This window comes from Thermobia domestica, chromosome 8 (genome assembly GCF_964235325.1).
Source record: "Thermobia domestica chromosome 8, izTheDome1.hap1.1, whole genome shotgun sequence".
Lineage (NCBI taxonomy): Eukaryota > Metazoa > Arthropoda > Insecta > Zygentoma > Lepismatidae > Thermobia > Thermobia domestica.
Genome location: NC_137461.1, coordinates 158,213,810 through 158,222,267, shown reverse-complemented (window position 1 = coordinate 158,222,267; position 8,458 = coordinate 158,213,810).

Sequence of the window (8,458 nt, the reverse complement as noted above, 5' to 3'; positions counted from 1 at the left end):
GTAGTACCACATAATAGTTTTCGTTAGTCCTTACAGCAATTAATACTTAGCAGCAGAGGTAAAAGTGCTTGGGAATGCAGGGGACGCCGTCCCGCACCTCCAAAAAATGTGTACGGCGTCCCCTCAGTTCCTAAGAAATTACAATGGGCAAAGATAGGCATGGGGGACGGCGTGACGTCATGCCGCTACCTACCGTTCCCCTACCTTTTCAGATTCACTTTATCTTTGCTTAGCAGGAAATCGATACAAGAGTTAGTAGGACAGCTACTCTTTATTGATAAAAATCGTAATTTGGAGGTTATTAAAAACAATATTTCTGTGTCTAGAGGTAGAAGAGAGGGGACCATGAAAGTTACTATTGCCACATAAAAAAATAAAACCTCCACACTGACTATGTATAATTCAAGGATCTTTTTTTTAAAAAAAAAGCAAAATGCTTACACCTTTTCAAAAGTAAAATTAAAATAATTACTAAGAAATACATTGATTGAAAAACTCAGAGGTGGCAAATCAACCGTCTTAAATCCGCTTGAGGGGCCGCGGTTGCTCAGTGGTAGAGCGTTCACCTCTAGTGCTTGGGGTCCCGGGTTCGATCCCAGCCCCGCCCATTGAACTTTGTGGTGGACAAACACCGTGTGCGTGGGTTTTTCGGGGTTCTCCCGTTTCCTCCTACTTTCTTTATTCCACCATTTCATTCATCACTCATCATCACCGTCACCTTTAGCCTAACCGACATATCCGCGGGACGTAAAATTCAAAGATTTCATTTTTTCATTTTTTTTCAAATCCGCTTGAGAGCGCTTGATTCCAAATTCAAGTAAAGTTAACACATGGAAGACCCAGGTTCGATTCCCGGTGGGAGTTCATGTGATTCGGATTCGACGTTAATTAGTAGGTCCACGTTTCATATAGCTTCGCTGCTGAAAGGGATGTTAAGCTCAAAATCAACTCAAGAAAAGTTATAACAATGAGAATGTTTTCTACTGTTTTGGCGTATGCAATTCTATGTTAAATAAAACTTCATACACTATTTGATAATGGAAGCATTGTCAGAAATACAGTATCCAATAAATCAAACTTTTCGAGGAGGGTTTATCTGAAGATACATACAAATATTGAAAATAGTTTAAAAAGGTGCATAATGCAGAAATACTATTTTATCGCGTATGAACTTGAGGCTTCTAGAACAGCAAGTTCTGACCAGATATTAACACCGCAGAACCAGGATATGACAAGGTATGGACTAAACCATAGATTCCAATTTTAACCAGTGTAAATAAAGTAGGATTGAAACCCACTCTATCCAGTGTGTACCTAAGCGTCATGGGGGGGGGGGTCTGTAGACCCTATAAAATTCCTCTTGGATCCGCACCTGATGAAACAAATTCATATTTCATAACTTCATACACGGCACGATCAAGCACTGAATCTATTGAAATCTTACTATGTAAAATAATTATCTAGTGTCTACACTTTTTCTATTAAAGCTCATAGTATATTCTATCATAATATAAATTGTCACTCATGTAGTGTGTGCTAATGTAACTAGGGATGCGCACGAGACAAGATTTGTGGCTGTCTCGTCTCGAAAATGTGCTGTAAAAGTGATGTCTCGACTCGAAAAATGTATATTTCTCTATTGGAAGTGCCGTGTCTCGACTCGAATTTTCTCAGGAAAATCCTGTCACGATTCGTCTCGTGCGCATCCCTAAATGTAACTCATGACAAAAATGTTTCGTTTTAAAACAAAATGAAACGGTTGAGGTGAGTAGAAGACATCCAATTTATTAAACCGCCTCGCAACCCACTTGGCCGCACACTTAGGTTACAGTCTTCTCCTTTTTCCCATGCTATCTAAAGTATTGGCTAATCTTAAATTTGCATTGCGACTCGGGTTTACTAACAAGAATTATTATGTTCCAACTTAATTTGGATGTGAAATCCTAACTTAATTAGCATTTAAAAACTTCGCAGTGTGCATTAAAATCATGACAGAAATATAGTTAAATCTCTGTTTTAAATTTCATGTCTACCTTGCATCCAAATACTTGTGCTGTCATTTCTTTCAATGTTGGTAGGAGCCGAAAGTTCCAATTGATCCCAATTTTTCGCTTTAATTCCCTCTATTTGTTTATACAATTTTAAAGAAATATTATCATTAACAAGCAACACTTCTGAAATGTAACACTCCGATTTTGATAAAATTTGGAAGGTACATACTACACATGAAATAAACGAATACGTGTTTCTTATTTTCTGCGGAAAAACGGTTTAAAGGGGCAAAAGACCCCACCCACAATTTTGAAAGTTGACGCCCCAAAGGCAAAAACTAAGGAAACCGAAGTAAACGAAATTTTACACACATATTGCAGACATAAAATGAGGGAACACGTGTTTCGTATTTTCCTGGAAAAAACGGTTAGGTGGGGATCGGACCCCTCCAAAACTTTCATCACGAAATATTGAAAGTGATAATAACAATATGACAAATGTGTGTAAAGGACACAAAGAATTGCAACGAAACTTTGTGTATGAACAACATACCAAAAAATAAAGGAACACGGTTTTTTTATTTTGTGCTGAAAAACGGTTTCAGGGGGCAAAAGCTATCACCCAAAATTTTGAAAGTTAAGGCCCGAAGGCCAGAGGAAGTGAACAGAAGTGAATGAAATTGTGCACAGATATTGTAGACATAAAATGAGGGAATACGTTTTTCTTATTTTCCAGAAAAAAAGAAAACAGTTTAGGTGGGACACACACACCTCCAGATCTTTGATCGTGAAATATCAAAACTGCTAATAACAGAAGTGTTTGAAGGACATGACGAATTGGAACGACACATTGTGTAGAGACAATACGCAAAAAATAAACGAATACGGTTTTTCTTTTATTTTCTGCGAAAAAAAACGGTTTTAGGGGGCAAGATCCCCCACCCCAAATTTTGAAATTTGAGGCCCAAAATGCAAGAAGAAGTGCACCGAATTAAATAAAATTGTGCGCGGATATTGTAGACGAAAAATGAGATAATTCGGTTTCGTATTTTCGAGAAAAGCGGTTGAGTGAGGCACGGACCTTCTAACCGTTGATTACGGAATATCAAAAGTGCAAATAAGCATACGCAAAAGTTCCTATAGAATATGGAGAATTGCAACGAAACTTCGTAAAGGGACTATTTGCAAAACAGTATATGAAACATGTTTTAATTTTTGCGGAAAAACAGTGTTGGGGCCTAGGTCCCATCCGAAAAAAAGAAAATATTACCGTAATAGCTCAGAAAGGAGTGGACCTAAGCAAATCAAATTGTGTGTAGATATTATATGCAAAATAAGGGCTCTCGTGTTTCTCAAGTGTTCCTATCCGTCTTGCTTCAAATTTGGCATATCAATAGCAAACTGGAAATAAATGGATATGTGTTTTTCTTTATGCTGAAAAAACATTCCAAGGATTAAAGGTGCCTCCTGAAATACTATAAAATACGCTATACTGTTTGTGTTTGCTGTTACTTGATCTGCCAAATTTGAAGAAATCGGATGGAGGCACGACACTTGTGAACCACGGAAGGCCATATTTTACATATCCAATATCTACATACAATTGCTTTCGCTTCGGTCCACTTCTCCCGCAACTCAACGCCTCGGTTCACTCACAAGTTTTTTTTTTCTTTCAGGAAAGTACGAAACACGTATTCCCTCACCTTACCTCTACAATATTAGTGCACATTTCATTCACTTCGGTCCACTTCTTCTTGTCTTTTGGGGTCAAATTCCAAAATTGTAGACGGGAGTTTTTGCCAACCAAAACCGTTTTTAACCAAAATTTAAAAATGTATTCGTTTATTTTTTGCGTATTGTCCACACACGCAGTTTGATGCAATTCATCATGTCCGTTACACACATCTAATATACTGTTACTAGATAAATTTTGATATTTCGTTATGAAGGGTTTGGAGGGGTCTGTGAAAATACGAAAACAATATTCCCTAATTTCACTTCAGTTCACTTCTTCTTACCTTTCGCGGGTCAACTTTCAAAATTTTGGTTTTGGGTTCTTTTGCCCCTAAAACCGTCTTTCCGCAAAAAAGAAAAAACATATTCCTTTATTTTTTGTCCATACAAAAAGTTTTGTTGCAATTCTTCATGTCTTTTACACACATCTAACATATTGTTACTAGCATTTTTAATTTTTTGTGATCAAAGGTTCGGAGGGGTAGGTGCCCCACCCAACCGATTTCTCCAGGAAAATACGAAATCCGTATTCACTCACTTTATGTCTACAACATCTGTGCAGAATTTCACTCCCTTCGGTTCGCTTCTTTTTGCCTTTCGGTAGTCAACATTCACAATTTTGTTTGGGAGGTTTTGCCCCCCAAAAACCGTTTTCACGCAGAACATATAAAAACATATTCCTTTATTTTTTGTCCATACAAAAAGTTATGTTGCAATTCTTCATTTCCGTTACACACATCTGACATACTGTTACTATTACTTTTGATTTTTTTGATAAAAGGTTTGGAGGGGTCTGTGCACCACCCTACTGTTTTTTCCAGGAAAGTACGAAACTCGTATTCTCATTTCACGTCTGCAATATCTGTGCACAATTTCATTCACTTCGGCTCACTTCTTCTTGCCTTTCGGACGTCAATTTTCAAAATTTCGGGTGGTGGCTTTTGCCTCTGAAACCGTTTTTCCGCAGAACAAAAAATATTTTTTTTTTTTTGCGTATTGCTAATACACAAAGTTATGTTGGAATTCTTCATGTTGTTTGCACACATCTGATATACTGTTGGAAGCACTTTTAATATTTCGTGATCACAGGTTTTGAGGTGTCCATGCAGCACCCAACCCTTTTTTTCCAGGAAAGTAGGAAACCGTATTTCCTCATTTTACGTCTACAATATCTGTGTAGAAATTCATTCACTTCGGTTCATTTCTTTTTGCCTTTCGGGCGTCAATTTTCAAAATTTTGTGTGGGAGCATTTGCCCCCTAATACCATTTTTCAGCAGAACATAAAAGAACCGGTATTGCTTTATTTCTGGCATATTATCAATACAAAAATTTCATTTCAATTCTTCATGTCCTTTATGCACTTTCTACATACTGTTATTAGCATTTTAATTTTTTGTTATCAAAGGTTTGGAGGGGTCCGTGCCCCACACGACCATTTTCTGCAGGAAAATATGAAACCCGTATCCTCATTTTATGCCTACAATATATGTGCACATTTGCACTCACTTCGGTTCACTTCTTTTTGCCTTTCGATCTCAACTTTCAAACTTTAGGGTGTGAGCTTTTGCCCCTAAAACCGTTTTTCCGCAGAAATTAGAAAAACCTGTATTCGTTTACTTTTTGCCATACACAAAGTTATGTTGCAATTCTTCATGTCCTTGACACACATCTGACATACTAGCACTTTTGATTTTTTTGTGATCAAACGTTAGGGAGCCGTGCCCCACCCACCCCTTTTCTCCAGGAAAATAGCAAACTCATATTCCCTCATTTTATGTCTACAATGTCCGTGCACAATTTGATTCACTTCGGTTCACTTCTTTTTGCCTTTCGGGCGCCATCCTTCATAATTTTGTGTGAGAGCTTTTGCCCCTAAAACCGTTTTCCCGCAGAAAAAAACCCTTCTACATTTTTTGCGTATTGCCCGTACATAAAGTTTCATTGGAATTCTTCATGTCCTTTACACAAATCTGATATACTGTTACTAGCACTTTTGATATTTCCTGAGCAAATGTTTGGAGGGGTCCTTGCCCCACCTAACAGTTTTTTTTCAGGAAATACGGAACTAGTATTCCCACTTTTTATTTTCACAATACGTGTGCAAAATTTCATTCACTTCGGTTCGTTTCTTCTTCCTTTTCCGGCGTCAAATTTCAAACTTTTCGGGTGGGTTCTTTTGCCCCCTAAAACCGTTTTCCTGCAGAACATTAAAAAACGTATTCTTTATTTTTTGTGTATTGTTCATACACAAAGTTTCGTTGCAATTCTTCATGTCCTTTACACACATTTGACATATTGCTACTAGAACTTTTTATTTTTCGTGGTCAAATGGTTGGAGGGGTCCGTGCCCCACGCGGCCGTTTTTTCCAAGGAAATACGAAACTCGTATCCTCATTTTACGTATGCAATATATGTGAAAATTTTAATTCACTTCGGTTTACTTCTGCCTTTCAGTGACAGTGGTGGCTCAGTGGTAGAGTTCACCTCTGGTGTTTGGTGTCCCGGGTTCGATCCCAGCCCCCGCCAAGTGAACCTTGTGGTGAACAAACACCGTGTGCGTGTGTTTTCTCGGGGTTCTCCGTTTCCTCCCACTTTCTTCATTCCACCATTTCTTTCATTACTCATCATCACCGTCTCCTTTAGTCTAACCGGCATAAACGTGGGACGTAAAACTCAAATATTTCATTTTTTTCTTCTGCCTTTCGGGCGTCAACTTCAAAAATTTTGGATGGGAGCTTTTTCCCTCTAAAACCGTTTTTCCGCGGGAAATAAAAAAACAATATTCATTTATTTTTTTGTCCATACATAAAGTTTCGTTGCAATTCTTCATGTCCTTTACGGTTACTAGCACTTTTGATATTTCGTGATCAAAGGTTTGGAGGAATTAGTGCCCCACCAAATCGTTTCTTCCAGAAAAATACTAAACCCGTATTCCCACATTTTATATCTACAATACCTGTGAAAAATTTCTTACACTTCGGTTCACTTCTTCTTACCTTTCGGACGTCAAATTTCAAAATTTTGAGGTTGTCCCCTAAAACCGTTTTTGCGAAGAACATAGAAAATCCTGTGTTCCTTTATTTTTTGTGTATTATCCATACAAGAAGTTTCGTTTGAATATTTCATGTTCTTTACACACATCTGACTGACATACTGTTACTAGCACCTTTCATTTTTCGTGATCAAATATTTGGAGGGATCGGTGCCCCACTCAACCGTTCTTTCCAGGAAAATACGAAACGCGGATTCCCCGTTTTGTACATAATATCTGTGCAAAATTTCATTCACTTCGGTTCACTTCCTTCTGCATTTCGGGCATCAACTTTCAAAATTTTGGGTTTGAGCTTTTTCCCCTTAAAAGCGCTTTTTCACAGAAAATTTAAATAAATGTTTTCTTTTATTTTTTGCGTATTGTCTATACACGCAGTTTGATTAAATTCTTCATGTCCTTTACACACATCTGACATGCTGTTACCAGCACATTTGATTTTCCGTGATCAAAGGTTTGGAGGGGTCCGCGCCCCACTCAACCGTTTTTTCGAGGAAAATACAAAACTCGTATCCTCATGTTACGTTTGCAACATCTGCGCTTAACTTCGTTCACTTCGGTTCACTTCTTGTTGCCTTTCGGGCGTTAAGTTTCAAAATTTTGGGTGGGACCTTTTGCCCCTAAATCCGTTTTTCCGCAGAAAATTTAAAAAGCCCGTATTCCTTTAGTTTTTGCGTATTTTCAATACAAAAAGTTCCGTTACAATTCTTCATGTCTTTTACACACTTCTGACATACTGTTACTAGCATTATGATATTTCGTGATCAAAGGTTTGGAGGGGTCCGTGCCCCACCCAGCCGTTTTTTCCAGGAAAATACGAAACTCGTATTCTCTCCTTTTACGTCTACAATATCTGTGCACAATTTCATTGACTTTGGTTTATTTGTTCTTGCGTTTCTGGTGTCAACTTTCACAATATAGAGTGGGGCTTTTATATTAAAACTTACGTAACTTTATGTAACTTTTTCTTTTTTATGAGATTCTTTTTGTGGGAGGTGAGGAGAGAAATGCTTTCCTCTGATATATGTTTCTTGCCATTCATCTTGTTTGAACTGCTTAAGTAAGATCATTTTGTAACTTTTGATGTCATCCATTTCCGTCACGATAATATTATTGTCATTTTTAACAATTTGTTTTATTCCCTTATTTGCAGTTTGCCACACTGATATATTTATTACAAAATTGAGGTTTGGTCCAGCGCCTTTCGAATTCGGAACCAACCCAACCGCCGAGCTTTTTTTGGTTGCCTGCTATTGCAGGAAAAGGAGAATTGCAGGTGGTAATGCACTTTTGGAGTCGTGTATACAATGGAAATAGTAATTGATTAAACGAAAAGGAATCTCATGATCAACTGTTTCCTTACAAATGTTCAGGATCGCAAAGCCGCAGGAAGTTGTTTTCTAAAGTCGAATTTCAAAGTAAGATTCATCAATAAAACACTGGAATAGTACGCTGGTTGTGTTGAAAATTAACAGTCGTTCGTCTCGGGATCTACACCAACCATACACCTGATTCAGGATCCATGCCTGCCATCTCGACATGTATCATCAGAATGATACGAAAATTCATATTGTGACAAAAGCACTGCGTAGTGCCCACTATACAGAAAAATCTATCCTCACGGTAAAAATGAAATGAAATCTTTAAGTTTTACGTCTCACGCTATGCCGGTTAGGCTGAAGG